Source organism: Canis aureus, chromosome 6 (assembly GCF_053574225.1).
Source record: "Canis aureus isolate CA01 chromosome 6, VMU_Caureus_v.1.0, whole genome shotgun sequence".
NCBI classification, from domain to species: Eukaryota; Metazoa; Chordata; class Mammalia; order Carnivora; family Canidae; genus Canis; species Canis aureus.
In genome coordinates, this window is record NC_135616.1 from 62,445,553 (window position 1) to 62,470,255 (window position 24,703).

The following is a 24,703-nucleotide window of genomic DNA, read 5'->3' on the forward strand; positions in this document are numbered from 1 at the left end:
CCTTACAGACCTGTTTTTACCCCTTTTAACCTTGAATGTCATACTTTACAGACTAAAAAGAGACCAACTCTCTGACTTCAAGAGCTTAATTATAAGATTTCCAAAATTTTCCAGGAAATCTAGGGAAACCTATCTTCAAATCGATATCTTTATAAATTTAATGTTAGACTGGTACCCAAAGAGAATATATTATACTTTACTTCCCCTAAATACAAATATGCCAAATAAAAGTAAGCCCAGGATTCTTCATAGCCCTCTGAGATTATATTCACATTCCATATTCCCAGTGAGCTATGGCACACAGGGCAAGCACTCAAAATGTCCATCCTCAAAGGTGACATACACAAAATCTAGGAGACTGTCTTTGAAACACACGTGTAGGGCAGCCCCGGTGGCGCAGCAGTTTAGCGCTACCTGCAGCCCAGGGCATGATCCTAGAGACCCAGGATCGAGTCCCACATCAGGCTCCTTGCATGGAGCCTGCTTCTCCCTCTGCCTGTGTCTCTGTCCGCCCCCGCCCCCTCTATGTGTGTTTCTCATGAATAAATAAATAAATAATTCTTTAAAAAAAAAAAGAAAGAAAGAAACACACGTGTATGCACATCCAGGTGTATCCAACACCAGGTATTTCAATTTAAGGCCTAAGGAAATTGAAATTTGGTCAGCAGGTTTTTATTCATCTAATTGTCCACCAATCAATCATTGTTTTTATAAGCAGTACTGCATTCAACAATATGTACTGAGTAGTCACTACTTATAAAGTGCTCTTCTAGCCACTGAGCTTAGGGTAGAAAACAGGGTCCAGGGATGCCTGAATGGCTCAGTGATTGAGCATCTGTCTTTGGCTCAGGTTCTGATCACAGGGTACTGGGATCGAATCCTGCATTGGGCTCCCCGCAGAGAGCCTGCTTCTCCCTCTGCCGGTCTCTGCCTCTCTCTGTGTCTCTTATGAATAAATAAAATAAAATCTTTTTTAAAAAGAAAAGAAAAGAAAAGAAAACAGGGTCCACCATATTTCCCTTCTGTCTCAGATCTTACAAACTAAACTAGAGTCAGGACTAGAGAGAGGAGGGGGAAATGTTTCCTCCTCCCTGGAGGCATTAAAGGTGTTTGAGACAGACAGTTGTTTATGGGGTGAGACCATCCTGCACATTACTGCGAAGAGCCCAGAACAACAGCGATAACCAAAAACATCTCTACATTTTCAGACCTCTTTGGGAGTAGATGTTTTCCAAGTGCTCAGATGAGAAAAACAAGCTGTGCAAGATATGAACTCCCCCATCTGGGAAGGGGTCCCAAATTCAAGACTACCTAAGAATTCAGGAGCAGTCCTAATAGAGGTTGACCCTAAAAGAGAGGAAGAGTTTTAATACCTAAGTTATTCAGCATATTATCATCTCTTATTCATTTGGTTTTCGTGCTCCATCCCAGGAATTGAGAGAAAGGGCAAAAAGGCTCTAGGCTAGGAACTCGTGTAACATAGAAAAATGTCAGATTAGCATAAATTCTGCTTGGGACTTGTATTTGCTTGTTTGCTACCTCTGTTTATTTGCAATGATTCTTAGGTGCTCTGTGGCAAAATAGTGTCATTGAATGGTGCTTTGGAACTGAAGTAAAGTTTAAGGATCTAAACCTTTAAAATACTAAGTTGTAAATCACGTTGATTCAGGTAGTTATTAAGAATTAGCTATCATAAATACTGCTGAATTAGTTCTTTTTTTTCAGATTTATTTATTTATTGGAAAGAGAGAGAGAGTGAGTGCGAGCAGGGGTGAGAGGCAGAGGGATAGGGAGAGAGTGAATCCTAAAGCCATCTCACTGCTGAACATGGGGCTTGACACAGGGCTCGATCCCAGGACCCTGAGATCATGACCTGAGCCAAAATCAAGAGATCGCAGCTTAACCGAATGAGCCACCCAAGTGCCCCCACCCTGCCCCTCACACCACCAATTTCTAATGTGTGTGATTGGCAGCTCCTAAAATGGCCCCCAGTGATCCCTACTGTGTGGTATTCAAGCCCTTGTATAATCTCCTCCTCCTGAGTGTAGGCTGGGTCCAGGAACAAACAGAATGTGACAAAAGTGATGGGATGTCACTTAGGAGATGAAGTTACAAAAGGACTGGCTTCCATCTTGCTCACCCTCTCCTGTTCCCTCACTTGCCCACTTGGATGGAGCCAGCTGCCGGGCTGTAAGCCCCCCTAGGGAAAGGCATGTGGCAAGGAACTCAGGGAGCTCCCTCCAGCCAACAGCCAGTGAACAGCCGAGGCCCTCCGTCCAACAGCTCACGAGGAGCAAAATCTTGCCAACAATCACAATGGTGAGCTTAGACGCAGATTCTCTCCTCCTCCAGCCTAGAAATCACTGGATAACTGCAGCCCTGGGTTTCAGCCTGGTCCCGCAAAATGTAAGATACTAAATGTTTGTTCATTAAGAGGTTAAATTTGTGAGTAATTTGTTGTGCAGAACTGGGTATCTAACATAATGTGGAAAAAGAATTCACTTTAAAATCTAAATTATAAAGGACATGACCATCAAGGGTGTATAGAGCAAATCTAGCACTGTTCCCACAAAGCACCAAACAACATTTGCTTTAAGACTTAGGATGGGATGCCTGGGTGGCTCAGTGGTTGGAGCGTGACCCCAGAGTCCTGGGATCGAGTCCCACATCTGGCTCCCCGCAGGGAGCCTGCTTCTCCCTCTACCTGTGTCTCTGCCTCTCTCTCTGTCTCTCTCATGAATAAATAAATAAAACTTTGAAAAAAAAAAAAGACCTAGGAACACCAAAGCCTGGATCGATGGATGCAGATCTATCTTGGCAAAATGTGTGATTTTTTTCACTATGGTAATATCCCCCAAACTCATCTTTGCTGTCCTCAAGAAATTGGAATGGGAATCTAAAGACAGTTACACAGTCTTAATTTTTTTTTTTTAAGAAATCAATTAAATAGAGACATATTGAGGTGCCTGGGTGGCTCAGTCAGTTAAGCACCTGCCTTTGGCTCAGGTCATGATCACAGGGTCCTGGGATCGATTCCCACATCAGGCTCCCTGCTGAGTGAGGAGTCTTGCTTCTCCCTCTGCCCCTCCCTCCGCTCATGCTCTCTCTTTCTCTCAAATAAATAAAATCTTTTTTAAAATAAATAAATAAATCGAGACATATCTGGCATGTACATGGCTCTGAGCTCCTTGCTTGGCTTTTATGAATTCACTACCTTACCCCGTGTTAGATAAGCTTTTGTTACACCTAAATATGTATGAAAAAGTAAATTTAGGAGGCTACTTATCAACACGACTTGTTTGAAACCCATGAGCTTTAAAAAGGGCAAGGTAGCTAAGTTTTAATTATTCTCCAAATCACCATTTTTCTGCATGTATTCCATGGAAGACTAATTGTATAGATTATCTAGGGATGGTATATTTCATCGTCAAATAAGTCTGAGACAAGTTGAGTGAAATGAAGTTAAAACAAGCTTCTTCTTTGCATGGCATCTGTAGGCCTCTACAGTGTGAATGAGTACTGTGAGTCTCAGACAAAAGCTACGCTATGCAATGTTTTCAAAGCTTGTTGGAGTGAAGGACTACCATTTCTTCAAGAGCATGGAACTGGAATCACATTTTGGAAACACTTGAAAATTAAGAACTTCACTGATATCTCATCTCTGAAATGTTGTTCCCACTTCTCCCCTCTACAAAGATCCCATCCCTCAAATGTTATAAGAAACCGGGGATCCACATTTAAGCAGGTTTAATATCTCTGACCCTGGTGGGTTTAGCTTCAATCCTAGGCAACATTACTAACAGTTTACCTGCTCTTAAAAAAAGGGTTCATCAGTTATAATAGTAAACCCACACTAAATGTTAGTTTTGTGCCAGGGACTCTTTTGATGCAATATAATGTATAGCTACAGATGAAAAAGTTGACAGCCAGGGAAGTTAAAGGATCCCCTGCTGCTAATATCTGTGCACCATATAGATATGGCAAGAAGTACTATTGTAATATGGGCCCGACCTGTATCAGCTCACCAGTTCAATAAAAATTTCACTGTGACAGAATGAGCACAAATTAATGTCACAATCTATTAAAATCCATCTCAATTCAATGCTAAAATTTCCAATATTGATTATTATTTTGTAACAACAGAAGTATATTGGTATAATATTCTTATGGCAAATTAATATTAATGTACCAAGAATGATGTAATCAATGCTAAGATACAAAAAAATTAATAATCCATTAGGTTTCTCTTACAGTCTTTTGAACCAAATCACCTATAAAATTCACATTATTTTTAAGCTTTATAATATTAAAGTGAGATTTTTTCTTTCAGTTTCTGCTAATATACACTGAATTCATATATAACGCCAATCAATAAGAGCACTTATAATTGCATTTTGCTTTTGTTAATGCCTGTAAATCCACATATGTTTTGCACAATGAACTTTAATACATATAATACTATATATGTGTTTTTTACAGATAAGCTTTAATTCCTTTTGAAAAGGAAAGGGTCTTAACTTTAAAGATTTATTTCTCTCAGGGGTTCCTGGGTGGTGGAGTTGGTTAAGCATCTAACTCTTGGTTTCAGCTCAGGCCATGATCTCAGGGTTGTGAGATCTAGCTCCACACTCAGCTTGGAATCTGCTGAAGATTCTCTCTCCCTCTCCTTCTGCCCTCCAGCTTGTGCTTGCTCGCTCTCGCTCAAATAAATAAATAATAAATAAATAAATAAATATTTTTTACAGAATTTTAAAAAATTATTCCACTCGGAATTTTTCTAATTATTAAATTTTAAAAAAGTATTTATTTATTCACGAGAGACACACAGAGAGAGAGAGGCAGAGACATAGGCAGAGGGAGAAGCAGGCTCCATGCAGGGAGCCCGATGTGGGACTCCATTCCAGTACTCCAGGATCATGCCCTGAGCCAAAGACAGATGCTCAACCACTGAGCCACCCAGGCATCCCTAAGTATTAGATTTTTGATTGAATATCATAGTTGAGATTACAATTGATGATAAAAAGACCCCATGCTCATTGTGTAAGCTAGTAGGGGTCCAATTTGTATCTTAAAGCTAAGAGCCTATCTTTAAACATATGCTTTACTTTGTGAGAAGGTTTAAGAAAGGAAACAGGAGCATCTGGGTGGCTCAGTTGGTTAAGTGTCTGCTTTCGGCTCACGTCATGAGCCCAGGGTCCTGGGATCAAGCCCCACGTCAGGTTCCTTGCTTAGTGGGGAATCTGCTTCTCCATCTCCCTCTGCCTTTGCCCCTCCCCCAGTTTGTGCTTGCTCTCTCTCTCAAATAAATAAAATCTTAAAAAAAAAAAAAAGAAACAAAACAGAACAACTGAAACAAACAACTCTGAAAGTAGAATTCCTCTGGAGAGAAATAAAAGGACTGTATGGAACCTATCTTTTGTCACTGAAACATGAAGTAGTGAAAAGAGCTCGGGTTCTTGAGTTAGACAGTCATGCTCAAATTCCATCTCTAGCTCTTTCACCTTCAACTAGTCACTCAACCTCTCTGAGTTCTCTCATCTATGAATTGACAGTAAGAAAAGTAATAATACATCAGAAATCGCATACGAGTACTTAACACAAAACAAGTGCTCAATAAAGTCCTGAAAATACCAAATAAAAAGAGCAAATGCTGAAGCTCATTTTTCAAAACCTTCTATGAAACTGTCTCAATCAAAAGAGGAAGACCCAGCTGCTGAACGATCATACATCTGGAATGGGCTTGAAATGGCACAGTGAAATTTAAGAGATTGTTCCCCTCACAGTTAAGGGGAAACTCTTAGCCATCAGGCAGCTAATCCTGAGAGCAGACAGCAGGTGGCGGGGAGGACTATACCAGCTGATGTGAGGTGGGGCAGCAGGGCCCGGCTGAACAGGAGGGAAAGAAACCGGGAGGTGGGTTCTTAGGAACTTGGTTTACCACGGTGCCTTGTCTGTGTCTGTCTTCCTTGCTGCTTGAGAGCAACTTGAGAAGCTGTGTTTCCTTTACCTTGTGTGGGTCACAGTGCCCGGAACAGACTTTGAAACAGGGTGTTCCGCAAATACCAGGGGAGTGGAAGGAAAGAAGGAAGAGGGAGGGAAAGGAACCAGAGAGAAGGAAAATGAGAAGAAAGACAGAAGGAAGAAGAGGACAAGAAAGTGGTTATTCTCTCAAAGAAGAATCAGAAATTTATACTTTGTCAAGTTTGCTTCCCTCTAAGTTTTTTTTTTTTTTTACATTGACTTAATTAATATCCATTCTCTGATTCATCTGAATGAAGACTAAGAAAGCTTTGTGCAGCTGGGAGTAGAATTATTGGTGATGGTGTCAGAACTATACCAGCTCCAGAGAGATGGAGCTGGGGCTGGATATGGGGAACCAGGAAGCCAATGTACCCCATGATGGCTCATTCTTTCCTCTAACTCAAACTGTCCAATCTAATTACAGCCTGCTAACATTAGGGCATGACCAAATCTTCTCCATTTCTCCATGTAATCAATCCTCTGAAAGACTTGTCTGAACTTCAGCCTTTTTTGCTTTGCCCACTGGTTTCTGAGATTCAGAATTCTATCCTTTCAACTCCATTTAAAACATACCTGTAAAATCTTTTGTGGCCATATTCCTTGCTTTCTAACCTTCCTTAAGTCCTTTATCCTGGCTTCCTTACCTGTCACAGAAACTTTAAAATGAGTCCATTAGTTTTGATCACAGTGCTGAAGAGACTAAGGGCAAAGGTTAAATACCAGAAAAAGCTTCTAAATTCCTGGACTCACAAACATTACAGCATGAAAAGAACCTTAACAATGACTAAGTGCAACCCTCTTATTTTACAGATGAGATCATTAGGGTTCAGAAAGATCAAGTTTGCCTAGGGAAAAAAAAACAACACATCTCTACTGTGGCCACAGAATGACCTTTAATCTTAGGCAATCATCTTGAAAATTCTTATTTTTTATTTCCAAAAGTCAGGGAAGAATGTGGATTACATCACATAATCATCACCTTCCTGCAGGCGGCCAGGAAACCTCAAAGCCCTTTTAGGTTTTCTTCCTGTAATTACCAGTACCTTCCTCACAGAAGTATTTGTCCTAATCCTTAACCCCGACTTGCATTTCTTTATTTTGCCAGCCAAGGAGGAGAAAAGCCAGGAAAAGACCCCAGTAGCAGGGAGAGTACAGCAGTGAGATGCAAGGACCCTAGAGACAAATGGGGTTACAGCACTCATATTTGGGCCAAATTGCTTACCCTCTCTTAAGCCTAGTGGGAAAAATAGGGTGACATAGGTCCTACTTTATAGAGTTTTTGTGAGGGTTGGATGAACAACTCTGAACCAGCCCTCTCCTATCACCATTTGTACCTTGTGTGTAACATGTGCCACAAGCCTAGAACCTTCTCCTTCTCACAAGGATTTCCTTCCTGGGTGAGAAAGCTGGTCTCCTTCTCTGACTTATGACCTTGGCTGTAACCCCCTTAGCCCATCAAGTCAGAGATGTTCTAAGAATATTGAACCTCAAAAGGGAAGAGTGAAGATCTCCTCTTTTTATTCCTAAAAGTTTCTTGGCACCTTGTGGAACTGTGCTTTCACTCTCCCCACCCCACATACACAGTCAACAACCACTGTATATGAAGAGCATAGAGAGGGGTAGTCATAGTTTGGCCAAATAAAATCCTATTCCCCCACCATAATATATCTGTATTTCATGCATTTTCTTCATCTTTATACTCTATCTTATAACATGAATCATAAATATTTGCCTCTATTGTCTATTCAATTGTTATTCTTTTTGTTGATTGCAGTGTAAGCATGCCCATATTGCTACATAAACAGGTATGGTTGTTACTGTACAAATATTCACATTTCTGAGAAGAGCCAACAAGTTGTTCTTCCCAGACAAAGAAAGTCTGGTCCAGGCTGACCTGGTATCTCCAAAACGAGAAACACACTTTCAAATAGCAGTTAATTTTGTAAAGTATTCCAACATTTCTTCTCACTGGGTAATTCCACCAAAATGATAATAATATTATTTATGTTACCATAACAACCTAAGGATTTTTGCAAGTGTTGCTTCATTTATTCCTCATAATCTTAATAGTTCAGTATTTTATGCCCATTTTTAAATAATGTAATTGAGGTGCAATGGGTCTATACTTCTCTATATACCTATCATCTATGTCTAATGGAATATTATTCACCCATGAGAAAGAAGAAATCCTACCACTTGCAATAGCATGCATGTATCCAGAGGACATTATGCTTAGTGAGATTAAATCAGACAGAGAAAGACAAATACTGTATGATCTCACTTGGAATCTAAGCAAATTGAATTCATAAAAACAAACAGTAGAATGATGGTTGCCAGAAGCTGGGTGTGGGAGAAGAGATATCTAAGTGTACAAATTTGCAATAAGTAGATAAATAAGTTCTAGATGTCTAATACACAGTATACTGAATATAGACATCATTTTATTGTAATGATCAAACTTGCTAAGAGACGATCTTAGTTACTCCATACCACACACACAAGAAAAGATAATTATGTGACATGAGGGAGGTAAACTATCACTACAATGGTAATCATTACAACATAAAAATGTATCATAACATGTTGTATACCTCAAATGTGCACGACATTACATGTCAAATATATTTCAATAAAAAATAAAATACTTATTTCAAACCAAAAACAAGATAGGCAATATGTGTGTATATGTACTCATAAATATACATACCTATATATTTATATAGATATATACATATTGTAAATATCTACATAAAGAATGTGAGTGAATGCACATATATCCTCCGATATTAAAAATCATCTGTAAAGATCAGAGAATCTATCCCTGTAGTTCGAAGTGACAAATGCTTTACAGAGTATAGCATTTACAGTGCTTGAACTCTGGACCACTTACCTGGGCAGATATGAAAGAAACCCTGTTTTCTTTATGCATCTTGGAAACTAGCCCTTTATCTGATATGTCATTTGCAAATATCTTCTCCCATTCTGTAGGTTGTCTTTTAGTTGTAGGTTGTATCCTTTGCTGTGCAAAAGCTTCTTATCTTGATGAAGTCCCAATAGTTCATTTTTGCTTTTGTTTCTTTTGCCTTTGTGGATGTATCTTGCAAGAAGTTACTGTGGCCGAGTTCATAAAGGGTGTTGCCTGTGTTCTCCTCTAGGATTTTGATGGAATCTTGTCTCACATTTAGATCTTCCATCCATTTTGAGTTTGTCTTTGTGTATGGTGTAAGAGAGTGGTCTAGTTTCATTCTTCTGCATGTGGATGTCCAATGTTCCCAGCACCATTTATTGAAGAGACTTTCTTCCTTCCAATGGATAGTCTTTCCTCTTTTGTCGAATATTATTTGACCATAAAGTTGAGGGTCCACTTCTGGGTTCTCTATTCTGTTCCATTGATCCATGTGTCTGTTTTTGTGCCAGTACCACACTGTCTTGATGACCACAGCTTTGTAGTACAACCCGAAATCTGGCATTGTGGTGCCCCCAGCTATGGTTTTCTTTTTTAAAATTCCCTTGGCTATTCGGGGTCTTTTCTGATTCCACACAAATCTTAAAATAATTTGTTCTAACTCTCTGAAGCAAGTCCATGGTATTTTGATAGTGATTGCATTAAACGTGTACATTGCCCTGGGTAACATTGACATTTTCACAATATTAATTCTGCCAATCCATGAGCACGGAATATTTTTCCATCTCTTTGTGTCTTCCTCAATTTCTTTCAGAAGTGTTCTATAGTTTTGAGGGTATAGATCCTTTACCTCTTTGGTTAGGTTTATTCCTAGGTATCTTATGCTTTTGGGTGCAATTGTAAATGGGATTGACTCCTTAATTTCTCTTTCTTCAGTCTCATTGTTAGTGTATAGAAATGCCACTGACTTCTGGGCATTGATTTTGTATCCGCCACACTGCCAAATTGCTGTATGAGTTCTAGCAATCTTGGGGTGGAGGCTTTTGGGTTTTCTATGTAGAGTATCATGTCATTGGCGAAGAGAGAGAGTTTGACTTCTTCTTTGCCAGTTTGAATGCATTTATGTCTTTTTTTGTCTGATTGCTGAGGCAAGGGCTTCCAGTACTATGTTGAATAGCACTGGTGAGAGTGGACATCCCTGTCGTGTTCCTGATCTTAGGGGAAAGGCTCCCAGTGCTTCCCCATTGAGAATGATATTTGCTGTGGGCTTTTCGTAGATGGCTTTTAAGGTGTTGAGGAATGTTCTCTCTATCCCTACACTCGGAAGAGTTTTGATCAGGAATGGATGCTGTATTTTGTCAGCTCTCTGCATCTATTGAAAGGATCATATGGTTCTTGTTTTTTCTCTTGCTGATATGATGAATCACATTGATTGTTTTATGAGTGTTGAACCAGCCTTGCATCCCGGGGGTAAATCCTACTTGGTCATGGTGAATAATCTTCTTAATGTACTGTTGGATCCTATTGGCTAGTATCTTGTTGAGAATTTTTGCATCCATGTTCATCAGGGATATTGGTCTATAATTCTCCTTTTTGGTGGGGTCTTTGTCTGGTTTTGGAATTAAGGTGATGCTGGTCTCATAGAATGAGTTTGGAAGTACTCCATCTCTTTCTATCTTTCCAAACAGCTTTAGTAGAATAGGTATGGTTTCTTCTTTAAACGTTTGATAGAATTCCTCAGGGAAGCCATCTGGCCCTGGACTTTTGTGTCTTGGGACGTTTTTATTAAACTCAACAGCAAAGAAACAAACAATCCAATCATGAAATGGGCATAAGACATGAACAGAAATCTCACAGAGGAAGACATAGACATGGCCAACAAGCACATGAGAAAATGCTCCACATCATTGCCATCAGGGAAATACAAATCAAGGGATCCCTGGGTGGCGCAGCGGTTTGGCGCCTGCCTTTGACCCAGGGTGCGATCCTGGAGACCCGGGATCAAATCCCACGTCGGGTTCCCGGTGCATGGAGCCTGCTTCTCCCTCTGCCTGTGTCTCTGCCTCTCTCTCTCTCTGTGTGTGACTATCATAAATAAATAAAAATTTTTAAAAAATTAAAAAAGAAAAAAACAAATCAAAACCACAATGAGATACCCCCTCACACCAGTGAGAATGGGGAAAATTAACAAGGCAGGAAACCACAAATGTTGGAGAGGATGCGGAGAAAAGGGAACCCTCTTACACTGTTGGTGGGAATGTGAACTGGTGCAGCCACTCTGGAAAACTGTGTGGAGGTTCCTCAAAGAGTTAAAAATAGACCTGCCCTACGACCCAGCAATTGCACTGTTGGGGATTTACCCCAAAGATACAGATGCAATGAAATCCTGGGACACCTGCACCCCGATGTTTCTAGCAGCAATGTCCACAATAGCCAAACTGTGGAAGGAGCCTCGGTGTCCAACGAAAGATGAATGGATAAAGAAGAAGTGGTCTATGTATACAATGGAATATTACTCAGCCATTAGAAATGACAAATACCCACCATTTGCTTCAACGTGGATGGAACTGGAGGGTATTATGCTGAGTGAAATAAGTCAATCGGAGAAGGACAAACATTATATGTTCTCATTCATTTGGGGAATATAAATAATAGTGAAAGGGAATAAAGGGGAAAGGAGGAAAAATAAGTGGGAAATATCAGAAAGGGAGACAGAACATGGAAGACTCCTAACTCTGGGAAACAAACTAGGGGTGGTGGAAGGGGAGGTGGGCGGGGGGTGGGGGTGACTGGGTGGCGGGCACTGAGTTGGGCACTTGACGGGATGAGCCTGGGTGTTATTCTGTATGTTGGCAAATTGAACACCAATAAAAAAATAAATTTATTATTAAAAAAATTAATTAATTAAATAAAATTGTGACACCTAAAAAAAAAAATCAACCACCAACCCCCCCCCACAAAAGAAACCCTGTTTTCTCAGTAAGCCATAGTTCTTGAGAGAAGGAGCTTCCCAGCAGTCATGAGGACTTTTAGTACAGGTACAGACATTGGGGCAGTGGCAGTGCCTTAAGGAGGATGTTGGTTAAGACACCTTATCCAGAAAGCCATCTGGCATTTGGTCAGAAGCTATTGAGTTCCTTTGGGGCACTCTGGACACCGGATCCTCTGTACCTGGCGAATGTGAGTAGTTATAACAAGCAGCTGGATCTGGGAAGAATTTCCCCCCCCCCCAAATTTTCCACCTGGGCACCGCCCTTCCCTTGCTCCTATTTGCAGCACCAGTCCTCACCTGGGCTTCAGCCCAGCTTCATCCCTGGCTTTTTCTTGCCTTTGTTTTCTTTGATGAGGCTTAATGCTCAAGTCTGTGCCCACCCTTTGGTTCTGTGAGCATATCTTTTATTTTGAGCCAACTCAATGGAGCTCTACCCTGGCTTTGCCTTTGTTCCCAGCTCTGTCTTGTCCCCTGTCTAGCACCCAACCTTCCCCAACCCAACCCCCTCCCACAAAATCCACATCCTACTTACTCCTTCCCTAAGCCTTGACTTCATGCCTGCCCACATCTGACATGAACTCATCGTCCATGCTGGCTCAGCAACCCCACCTCATTATGTCCCATCGTCCATGCTGTCCCAGCAACCCCACCTCATTATGTGATAGCCAGAGAGTCACCAAGTCCCAAGCTGAGGTCCCAGCAGAGCTAAGGGACCATTCTTCTTTCAAAATACTTCTTTCAAATATAGTCCCAATAGCCTTCTCCAAAGTTAAAGAGATTTTGCATCTCAATAGCAAGGTCTCTAAATCCCTGTTCTCCATCCACAGTGTAGACACACCCAGGGCCCAAAGAAAGGAATTTTCTTTGGTAACCTATAGATTGAATACACATCCCAATCTCAAACACTAATCCTAAAAGCCATAATGGCTTCAAAATTTTAATTGTACAGAATAACAATGAATGGAGAGGCTGTGACAGTTATACTTAAATGTCAACTGTGTCATTTTCCCCTTACTGACAACTGTTGAAGATTGAGCTACACATATTTGATTAAAAACTATCCCATAAACAAAACTGGTTTCCAAAAACTTAGTTTTACTGGAAATTTAGAAAAACAAAGAGTGTGACTTGTCTTGCAACAGCAAACAATACCAGGAAAGTTTGGAGATTTTTCCCTTCATTATGAAATTAATAGATAGAGATGAATAGAAATTTTGAAAAAAAAACACAATTTTTAAAACTATCCCTTCATCATAATACAATGGTATTTCACATATTTACATCATCATTAGACTATATTTTTGTTTCTTACAACACAAATCAAAAGTAATTGATTTGTTATAAACTCAAATGTGACCTTGTTTATTATAATATAAGCATTTGGGGGCACCTGGGTGTTTCAGTGGTTGAGCATCTGCCTTTGACTCAGGTCACGATCCCAGGGTCCTGGAATCGAGTCCCACATCAGGCTCCCCGTGGGGAGCCTGCTTCTCCCTCTGCCTATATCTCTCTCTATATCTCTCATGAATAAATAATATTTAAAAAATAATAATATAAGTATTTGTATAATGTTACATGGTCTTATAATTATTTTTTTAATGGTTACAGGGATGCCTGGGTGGCTCAGCAGTAAAGCGTCTGCCTTCAGCCCGAGGTGTGATCCTGGAGTCCTGGGATCAAGTCCCACACTGGGCTCCCTGCATGGAGCCTACTTCTCTCTCTGCCTGTGTCTCTGCCTCTCTCTCTGTGTCTCTCATGAATAAATAAATAAAATCTTTATTAAAAAAAAAAGGTTACATAATATCCTAAAGACCCACCAAACTGTTTTACCTAACCATTTAGGTAATAAATTGGTTGTTTCTAATTCTTTCCTGTTTTAATTAATATTGTTAGTGTAAAATAATAGAAAATATGTATTTATTGGTCTCTGACCCCAGTTCCTGACACAGAGCTCTTAAAACCCTTGTAATTGTCTAAGTGACAAGAGCACTAGAAGAATCTTGGTGTTTTAATAGTTGGCCTTTGATCCTGGTTCTTGACACAAAGCTCGTAAATCCCTTAGAATTTCCTGGGTGATAAAAGTATCTTCTGTTTTAATGGGATGACTCTTGGTGGTCTCTTGGATAACTTCAAGATGGAGGCTGGTCACCAGAAAGACCAAGCCATGATTAGAAGCTTAGAACTGTCAGCCCCACACCTTCTCCAAATAATAGGAGAGGGGCTGGAGATTGTGATAAAGATCATCACACCTACATGATGAAGCTTCTGTAAAAATCCCAAAAGTATGGGGTTCAGAGGGTTTCTAGGTTGGTGAACACATCGACATGCCAGGAGGGTAATGTAACTCAAATCCATGGGGACAGAACTCCTCACCTTGGGACCCTTCTGAACCCTGTCCTGTATATCTCATCTGGCTCTTCATTCATATCTTTTATTATATCCTTTACAATAAACTAGTAAACTGAGCTCTGTGAGCCATTCTTGCAAGTTTTCAAACCTAAGGAAGAGGCTATAAGAATCCTGATCTACAGCAGGTTAGCAGGAGCACAGGTGACAACCTGGGACTTGTGATTTGTATCTGCAGTGGAGGGAGTTTTGTAGGGCTGAGTCCTTAACTTGTGGAATCTGACACTAACTCCAGATAGCGTCAGAATTGAATTGAATTGTAGGACACCCAGCTGGTATAACACAGAATCACTTAATGTGTGGAGAACCCACAGATCTGGCATCAGAAGGGAAGTATTATGAGTGTAGTAATAGTGTGGGAGTAAAGGAGTAACACAGGAGGATTTTTTTCCAACTCAGCCAGTAATACCTTTACTCCATTTTTCTGAATTTAGAATATTGTCTCTTAGGCTGAAGTTCCAAAAACAGATTAATGATAGAGTATATAAAAGAGTATATAAATATTTGTATGGTTCTTGACCTGTATTGCTAAATTTCTTTCAAAATAAATAACTGTATTAAAGAAAAAATTTAATTTTAATCAACTTTTGTAAAAATTAAACATTGCCATTTTAAAATTATTTTTATTCAATCAATTCATTATTAACTTAGCTTTCTTTGATTTGTACAGAGCATGAAAAAAATCCATATCTTTATATATTTTTCTATAAAGTTCCCTGAGCTCTATGGGGACAGAGACTATATCTTCTGGTCTTAGCATTTATCATCTAATGTAGTAGAAAGTGAACAGAATTTGGAGACTAAAAGGCCTAGGTCCAAGTACCTGTTTTGCTACTTATTTGATTTGTGACCTTGGGCAACTTATCCTCTCAAAGCCTCAGTTTTCTCTACTGTGAAATGAATTCTACTCCAGGTGGACTCAATGTAAAATGACTGGCATATTCCAGGAAACTGATAAATATTAGTTCTCTTCCCACACATTATATATAAGGGATAAGCAAGTGCATGCCTTTTCCACTTGATGACAGAGTTCTTAGTCTTATCAAATTGAGTACATTTTATAATATTTACTGAATATATTTTTATTTTCTAGTATTTTGAGGAAGGAGTTACTTTTTTAAAAAAATATTTTATTTATTTATTCATGAGAGACTCGGAGAGAGGCAGAGACATAGGCAGAGGGAGAAGCAGGCTCCTTGCAGGGATCCTGATGTGGTACTCGATCCCTGGACTAATCATGCCCTGAGCCTAAAGCAGATACTCAATCCCTAAGCCATCCAGGCATCCACAGTGTGGCTACTTTGATCCACAAATGTTTCAATTCTGTTTTATGAGGGCAAATCTATTTTTTGTTTGTTTGTTTCTTCTGTTAGGGTGAAGACATTTAATGCATAAATATATGAGGCAAAGTCACCATAAGAAGAAAACACACAAAGGTACATGTCCAATTATGGGTTAGTTGTACCTCTCAAGGACATTGCCATTGTTGTAAACCTTTTTGAAAAGTCTTTACTGGAATTTCTGCCAAGTACTACCTCTATACAGATACACACACACAAACACACACACAAATATGCACACATACACACACACAGGCAGATTCTGGAATATGATACTAGAAGTGCAGGTGAGTACCAGTATAAAGAACTCCAACTTGAATTAAAAAAAAAACAACAACAACATAAATTCAGAATGCTTTGATTACATGATTCATAAAGTGGCTTTTAGAAGTAATCCAAAGACAAAACTATAAAATTATTTTGACAGATTACAGACCAATTGACTGATCATCCATGTAATCATCCAAGGACAACTTCAAAGAGTGCTATATATAAATTCTGGATGTTTGCTACTGAAATCAAGTGGTGTTTTTATTTTATATTTAGTCACAACTTGTAAGTCCTGAAGCAATAAACCTGGTGTCAAATAAATACCTTTTATAAAACTCAAGAAAAAAGTAACCTTTTACACTGAAAATTGCTATCAGTACATCAATTACACATTTCTGAAGTATTTATTGAGTACCATCTGGGACATACTTCAAGAGATAGGAGATACATTTCTCCCCAAAAAGTTAATTGTGTCAGTTAATCATCAAAGAACTAATCAGAAAACATATAACAGACATAACTACACACTTGTATCCAAGGAACTTCCCCTATAGGTATAAAAGAGGCAAGGTAACACAGACATGATATAACAGCATTGGTATCTGTAAAAAAAGACCAAGATGAGGGTAAAGGACTGCAAAAAATGTTAGCTGACAATATGCTTTGTATGAATTAACAATGTGGCCACCAAAAACCAAAACAAAACAAAAAACCAAAACAACTAAGACTATATTTGCCTATGGCACTAGGAGTATAGTATTAGAAGCAAGTAACTGGTAACCACTTCACTCTAGCTTGTCAATCCCTAAACTATAGCATTCAATTCTGTGCAGAGCTCATTAAAGAGAATTATAAACAAATAGGGTTGTGTTCAGCAGTGTGCATAAAAGACAGCTTGCAGGACTCAAAACTCATGCCACTTTGAGCCTGTATAATAGAAGAGCTAGCAGAGGTAAATGATGGTGATGTTGAGATACGTCAGTCTGTCATGTGGATGGGAGATTTGACTTCTTCCCTATGGCTCTAAGAAGCTAAATACGAACAAAGGTTAAGAGATATCAGACCAATATAGATTTCAGATCAATATAGGTCAATGTGGGATGCCTGAGTGGCTCAGCAGTTGAGCATCTGCTTTTGGCTCAGGGCGTGATCCCAGAGTCCCAGGATCAAGTTCCACATTGGGCTCCTTGCGAGGAGCCTGTTTCTCCCTCTGCTTGTGTCTCTGCCTCTCTGTGTTTCTCTCATGAATAAATAAAATCTTTAAAAGTTTTGTTTAAAAAAATATATAGGTAAACATTTCCCAAAGATGACAGGGCTGCTTTCCAAGCTTCTGAGTGCCCTATCCCTTAGAAGTATTCAAACACAGGCAACAGGCATTCAAACATTGAGATCGCTACCATTAGCTAACTTCTCCTTCCCCAGGCTAAGGTAGGTTAAGTCAGTGGGTCTCAAATAGTGTGCAACAGTATCCCCAGGATGGCTTGTTAAGGCACAGATTCTAGAGCCAATCTCAGAGTTTCTAACTCAATAGGTCTAGAGAGAGACTTGAGAATTTGCATGTTAACAAGTTTCCACTTCATGGGGCTGGTCCAGAGAATCACTCTGAGAACAACTGAGTTAAAAAAACACTTGGCAGGGATGCCTTAGAAATGAAGATGTGATATATATATATATATATATATATATATATATATATATATACACACACACACACACAATAGAATATTGCTCAGACATCAGAAAGGATGAATATCTACCATTTACATCAACATGGATGGAACTGATGCTGAGTGAAGTAAGTCAATTGGAGAAAGACAATCATCATATGGTCTCACTCATATGTGGAATATAAGAAATAGTGCAAGGGACCATAAGGGAAGGGAGGAAACTAGTGGGGAAAAACTGAGATGCTCCTAGTGAATGAATGGAATGAAAAAGAGGCTAGCCTGGTTGAGGAGAATAATTTGAAAAGAGAATGAGAAATTAGGTGGGGGAAGCAAGGTGACACCAGAATATAATGGACTTTTATGGGAGAGGTGCTTAGGGTTTTTTTGTTTTTTTTTGTTTGTTTTGGAGGTGCTTAGGTTTTAAGCTTCTGTGCTTAAAGCCAAAGCTATCTGACCTGTAGGGTCAGCCTGATGGCTGCTCAGATTTCTAGTCCCCATCCCTCTACCTTTTTTTCTCACAACATTAAGACAAGCTAGCACTTTTAGCATTCTTCACTGGAATACTAATAAACCATTACCCTTTGCTGAAATCTAAATTGAAAAAGAGATCTCATCTTTTTACCATCTAAGAACTTGCCCTTTATTTGACACCTGGTAATACTTACCTAATATGTTACAGAATTATTCTAGTCAACTATCACCTATTCAGAGTCACAAAAGTTACTTATAAATTAGCCTATATTTTTACATGGCTGATCTTCTTTTGGTTGATATCAGATGAATTTTGTGGATGGGTGTCTCTATTGGAAATAAATGAGTCTTATTTTCAAACAAAAAGCAAGTATTATTTTTATATTTTCTTTGTTTTTAAAGATTTTATTTATTTATTCATGAGAGATACACAGAGAGAGAGAGAAGCAGAGACACAGGCAGAGGGAGAAGCAGGCTCCACGCAGGAAACCTGATGTGGGACTCAATCTCGGGTTTCCAGGATCATGCCCCAGGCCGAAGGCAGGCGCTAAAACTCTGAGCCACCCAGGGAGCCCTTATTTTTATATTTTCAAGAGAGTTCTCCAATCATTAGCTGGGTAATTCTCTAGACTATCTGAAAGATTTATCTGGATATTGTATGAAAAAAAATTCCAATGGCCATTAGTTCATTAAACTTAATTTTGAAAGGGGCAAAGGATTAAATAGGCATTCCTCCAAAAAAGAGATAGAAATGGCCAATACATGGAAAGATGTTCAATCTTAATTAATCATTAGGGAAATTCTTTGAATAGATACTATCAAAAAAATGGAAAATAACAGTGTTGACAAGGATGTAGAGAAACGGGAAGCCATGTGTGCTCTTAGTGGGAATGTAAAATAGAGCAGTCACTATAGAAAACAGTGTAGCGGTTCCTCAAAAAATTAAAAACAGGATTACCATATGATCCAGCAATTCTACTTGCAGGTTACTCAAAATAATTAAGATCAGGGACTTGAATAGGTATCTGTATACCCATGTCATTGCAGTATTATTCAAAATAGCCAAAAAAGGGAAGCTATTCAGGTATCCATCAACAGCTGAATAGATAAGCAAAATATGATATATACATGCAACGAAATATGATTTGGCTTTAAAAAGGAGGGAAATTCTGACACATGCCACTTCATGAATGTAATGTTATAAGCCAGTCACAGAAACACAAATGCTACATGGTTCACTTAAATAAGGTACCTGGAGTAGTCAAATTCTTGGAGACAAAGTCATTCATTGCTGGGGAATGGAGAGGAGATGTAAAGGGCTCTGGAGATGGATAGATGGTGGTTCCTGGTGGTTAAACAACAATGTGAAGGTATTTTATGTCACTGTAACCCAAAAATAGTTAAAATATTAAAATACACAGACACACTTTAAATGGCAATTATTTTGTTAGTGAGGTAGGTTAGTTATGCTTGTAATATTGATTTTATTTAGAGTTGCATTTTGACTCTAGGGTTACTTTATTTGCTCATTTTTAACATTGGAATTGCCATTTTGTTATTAATTTTCAGATGCATGTATGTAATAAAGATAAAACTCATTATCATATTTTTTTAAAAAGCAATTGCTTAATTTAGACACTGCTGTAGGCAGAGAGATTACTTAAGAATTGCAGACACTTACCAAGGATTGCTTTCCCAAATGTTAAATAGATTTTATCAAAAGTTCAAACTTAGAACACTTTTCAGTTAAAAAATCAGAGATCCAGATCATCCTTCTTGTCTCTGGATTTAATTTAACATCACTTTACAAAATGCTGGCTGATCTTGCAAGTGTCATTTTTTATATTTTTTTGTAATCGAACAAGAAAAATAATGATAGACTGGATACACATAGATTTATAACAGTGGGCTTGCCTTATAGGATATTAGGTGAGGTGACTTCCATCTCATTACTCTCCTCCTCCGAAAACTAATATCTACTTTGAAAAATTCACTTTATCTTTTGTCTTCCCCTCTGTGCATGAAATATTTATTTATTTGGTTTCCTGAACGAAAGTTTAAAACATTATTCTGAGAATTGGTATTTGTCATTCAGAGTCATTCACTTACCGACTGCCAAGAGAGAGGCTGAGGGAGAGGGCAAGGGAAAGGAACAGAGGGATGGCAGACTTAACAAAAGAGCTAAACACAATTTTCAGGTTAAACAAGGTAATTCATTTCTAAAATTCTGGCTTCAATTTTGCAGTTTTAAAGAATATAAAACACTCATGTAGGGGCTAGAAGTTAGAGTTATTGCACTAGGAGGGTAAAGAGAAGGGCAGGAGGAGTTGGCAATGTCAGTGTAAAACTTAGACAAACAACAGCTCTTCCATGCTCCTGAAATAAATCTTAAAGCCAAACCAGAATCTTGACCAGGCACACCGAGCCAAGGAAAGTATCAAAGCACACTCCACGTCCTACACCTCGTGTCTATCTCTCATAAGGCCAGAGCACAGTGCTCTCCCCAAAATGATCTTAGATTCACAGTAGCAACACATGAAACCTTCTGTCAACAGAGCCGTGAAAATAGTGTTGGCCTTCCTGTCCACTGGTCCACGTCCTCAAAAAAGTCAATGGGGAACTAAAAGCAAATGAGTGCTGTGCCAAAGAAATTAAGTAATGGACTTTTGACACACTTTATGACTTTCAACATTCAGCATGTTTTTAAGAAAGAAATCAATGCTTATTCATAAAAAATTGTTTTCCAACAATAAGAGATACATTTTTTCAAAATGATATATTCATTTCATAGAATATTTATGGCCTTTAAAATATATCATGATATAGAAATATTTTTAATATAATGTCAAAGACTGTACAAACCAATGAAAACTATTAAATTACATATTTTTTGAAAAGGTAAGATCATGACTGATATGAAAAAACATTTGTCAAAGATTTTTATTTAACTCACTTTCAATTATTAATGAGGGAAGTAGGCAAATGTCTCAATGCAGAGAAAAAAATTAAAGAACCACAAATTTACATGGAATAAAGGAATGTTGAGATAAATTTACAAATGGACACAAAACTGTCTTTTTCCTGATAGTGGGTGTCTGGGGTGGGGGTAGCATTCCCCTGTGCAGATGTCATTTCCAAATCTATGGACATGACTTATTTGCATAGCTAATTTGTCAGTTATCCACAAACTACAGAGTTGAAAAAGAGCCTAATCAAAGACAAAGGTTCATATCCCTACAATTGTGTTTCTCAGTCTCTTTTTCATTATTATTTTCCAAAGCAGACTTTTTTAGACATTTTTACCTCATCCTCTCCCCACTACCAACTTAACTACTCAAGAACAAGATTTGTGGAGTAAAGTTGAACTCTGGAAAGCCACAAACCATTCTAATAACTAAGAATTTTTTCCATCCATAAAGAATTTTTACCACCTTTGGGTGATTGAGAACCCATGCCGTATAGTACGACAATCCCCAGAGGTTCTGATATTCCTGAAAGATATCTAGCAATCTCTTTGTGATGTAATTTTTAAAAGTCATTCTATATAAAATAATAGAAAATATATGTTACATGTGTATATTATGATACACATATATTATTATACATATTACATATACATGGGCTTCAAGAATAGTCTATGCAAAGGTCAGCAAATGTTAGCCTGGAGGCCACATCCAAACTGCCCGGTTTTGTAAGTAAAGTTTTATTTGGACACAGCCATACACATTTTTTACAGAGTGTCTTGTCTTGACTATGACTCCTTTCACACCACAACAGCAGAATTCAGTGGTTGCAACAGAGACCGGAAGGCCGGAAGGGTCTCAAATATTTACTATTTATCTGTTTACAGAAAAAGTTTGCCAACCTCTGGTTTATGCTAAACTGTTGATAGTAATTAACTCTGGTTAATAGGATAATGAACTACTTTTTAAAAAATCTATATTTCCTATAAATGTTTTACTTGCTGATGGAACAAATACTTTTAAAAATTATTTATTGTACATAAATTGTGTACAAAGCACTTGAAGAATAGAAAAAATAAGAAATGGTTCCTGCCTTTTAAAAAGCTTTAACCTAATGATGCTGAGGAAAATCAGTGTGTTTGCAGTGGGAAGGTTGTTGTATACAGTTACTGTATACAGGCTAAAAATAGGAGTAGATGGGGATGGCTAGAGTGGAGAAAAGGTAGTATTAATAAATATGAGCTGGGTCAATGTAAATTTTGGATTAAATTTTGGCCTTCAAACCTTAAGTATTAAAGAAAAGCAGATTTAATAGTTGATCATGACTGAAGTATTTGCTTTAAAAAATTATAAAAATAAAGGAGGAAATGTGCAAAAAAAGCCAAAAGGTTCACACCCTGCAGACCTGCTTTCTCAATACAGGAGGGGCACAGTCATCAGCTGAAAGGGAAGGGGCCAGAGTGGAACATGGATGGATGGCTGTTGTAGAAAGAAGAGGGGATGAACAGGAACAGGTAAAAAGAAGACAAAAAGACACAAACTGTCTGGAAAACATTCTCTTTCCATTCAAATTTTATACTCACTGAGGTCATAAAATTTAATGTTATCCTAAAAGCCACTGTGAGAAGATATACAATATTTCAAGACCTAAGCTGCTCTGATTCACATAAATCTCTAATCTATTCCTATCCAAGTTTCAAGATATTGTAACATAGCAGAGAAACTCAAGTCAATATGTAGCATTCCATTTAGTTTATCCTTTCCAGCTCCCAGAAACATCCTTTTCCAGGGACACTATCCTTGAAAATTCTCTTTAATACCTGAATGTTAATATTGTAGTTCCCTTAGAGGCTGTTCATCATAATATAGGACTCCTGGGTACTTAAACCATTAACACCCAGACAAATGATTTGTCTTATTCCTCAATTCCAAGAACTCAAGACCAGCAGCTCTCTAATTCCAGTACAATTACAAAATAAGGCCTTTACTTATTTGTAATATAAATAAGGCACATTAATGAGTCTTTTGGAAGATTGAAAAAAAAAAAAAAAAGCACCTTTTTCTGGTTCAAAATTTTCCAGGAAGTCACTTTACAGTTACTAACATTACATTCAAATCAATTCAACAATCATTTAAACACTTGACCTGTCAGCCTTTGCCCAATCATGTTATCATGATAACCTTATTGTGTTCCAATCAGTCCTGAGGTGTTTCTCCAGTAATGTGTCACTAATAAAGGTTAAAGTACTGAAGTTTGCAAATTATTTACTTTTTTCAGAAATTTAAACTGATTCAAAGTTATCTCTATAATAACCATTCCCACTCACCTGCTGTTTAATACACATTACTGAATGGGCCAGAAAGAAGACAGTAAGGCCAGCAATATGGACACTTCTCTAGGAGGTGTCTGGTTGGTGAACAACACCTGCCATTTGTCCCATGCTGTGAAAACAGGTTTTAAACTTGTAGACAAAAGGAGAGAGTCAATGGGGAAAAAGGAAAAAGGAGGAGGAGGAAGAAATAGAGGGAGATTGAGGGCACTGATGGAGGGGAAGAAAAACAACTTGAGGAATAACAAAGAAAGAGGAGAGCCCAAAGGAAACAAAGAATGATCAGGAAATATGAGAGAGTGGCTTAATAGAGACCAAGGGAGCAAAGTCTCAAAAAAAGGCGGTGAGGTGATCAGTGTCCATTGCTATTGAGAAATCAAGTAACACTGGTGATGCAAGGCAATTAGATGTCCCTGGAAACCTCAGCAGGAGCAGAAGGCTGACATTAGAACATGAGTTGAAGAGTTGAAAAAGAAGAAATAGAAAGAGCATTTCCAGACTCTTCCTGAAGCTTGGCCTGTGGGGAAAGAGCAAGATAGGATGGTAGCTAGAGAGAAGGCTAAGTAGAGGCAGACACTCTTAAGGATTGGAGAGACCTGTGCATGTGTGTAGGTGCCAAACAACAAAGCTGGGTAATTTGAAAGTTTCACATAAAGAGGAAGTAATCAATACAACAAGGCTCTATTTCCAAAAAGGATAGAATGGGATAGGATAAAGAACAAGGAGTGGTCTTGAACAGAAAAAGTCACACTTTTCTTTCATAAACTGGAGAGGGGGGTCACAGTGAGTGCATTTAGAGGTCAATTTGTGGACAAAAAGCCAAAGGGTTCACACCCTGCAGACCTGCTTTCTCAATACAGGAGGGGCACAGTCATCAGCTGAAAGGGAAGGGGCCAGAGTGGAACATGGATGGATGGCTGTTGTAGAAAGAAGAGGGGATGAACAGGAACAGGCAAAATTACTGCTGAGGAGTGGGGGCTGGGGGGAGGCTCCTGTGGCCCTGACTGAAAGAGGAGAGCCAGAAAGAAAAGAGAAAAGAATCACAGACACAATCCTAGGGAATGTATACATTTTGCAGAATAAAGAAAGAAGGCACCAGCACACACATCCGAGAGAGAATGGACATTGGAGTGGGAGGAAAACTATGATATTTCTGTAGAAGCCATGGTAAGGAACACTCAAATGAAAGATCAAATGGGGTAAAGATGGAATTGATTAACAGAACCCAAAACTACAAAGAGCTTTGGATGATAAATAGAAAAATACACTTGATTTGACAACAAGAAAGTTATTAATGGGGACTCCTGGGTGGCTCAGTGGTTGAGCATCTGCCTTTGG

At 38.6% G+C, this 24,703-nt stretch overlaps 1 long non-coding RNA gene across 3 annotated transcripts in view; it reads right to left on the reverse strand.

Annotated features, from left to right (window-relative positions):
* LOC144316232 (uncharacterized) overlaps positions 1 to 24,703 on the reverse strand; it is a 192,005-nt gene that overhangs the window by 99,708 nt on the left and 67,594 nt on the right. For all 3 annotated transcript variants that reach the window (XR_013382086.1, XR_013382085.1, XR_013382087.1), the window contains exon 9: positions 19,325 to 19,417. This is a non-coding gene — a long non-coding RNA (uncharacterized LOC144316232). The remainder of the gene's footprint in view (positions 1 to 19,324; positions 19,418 to 24,703) is intronic.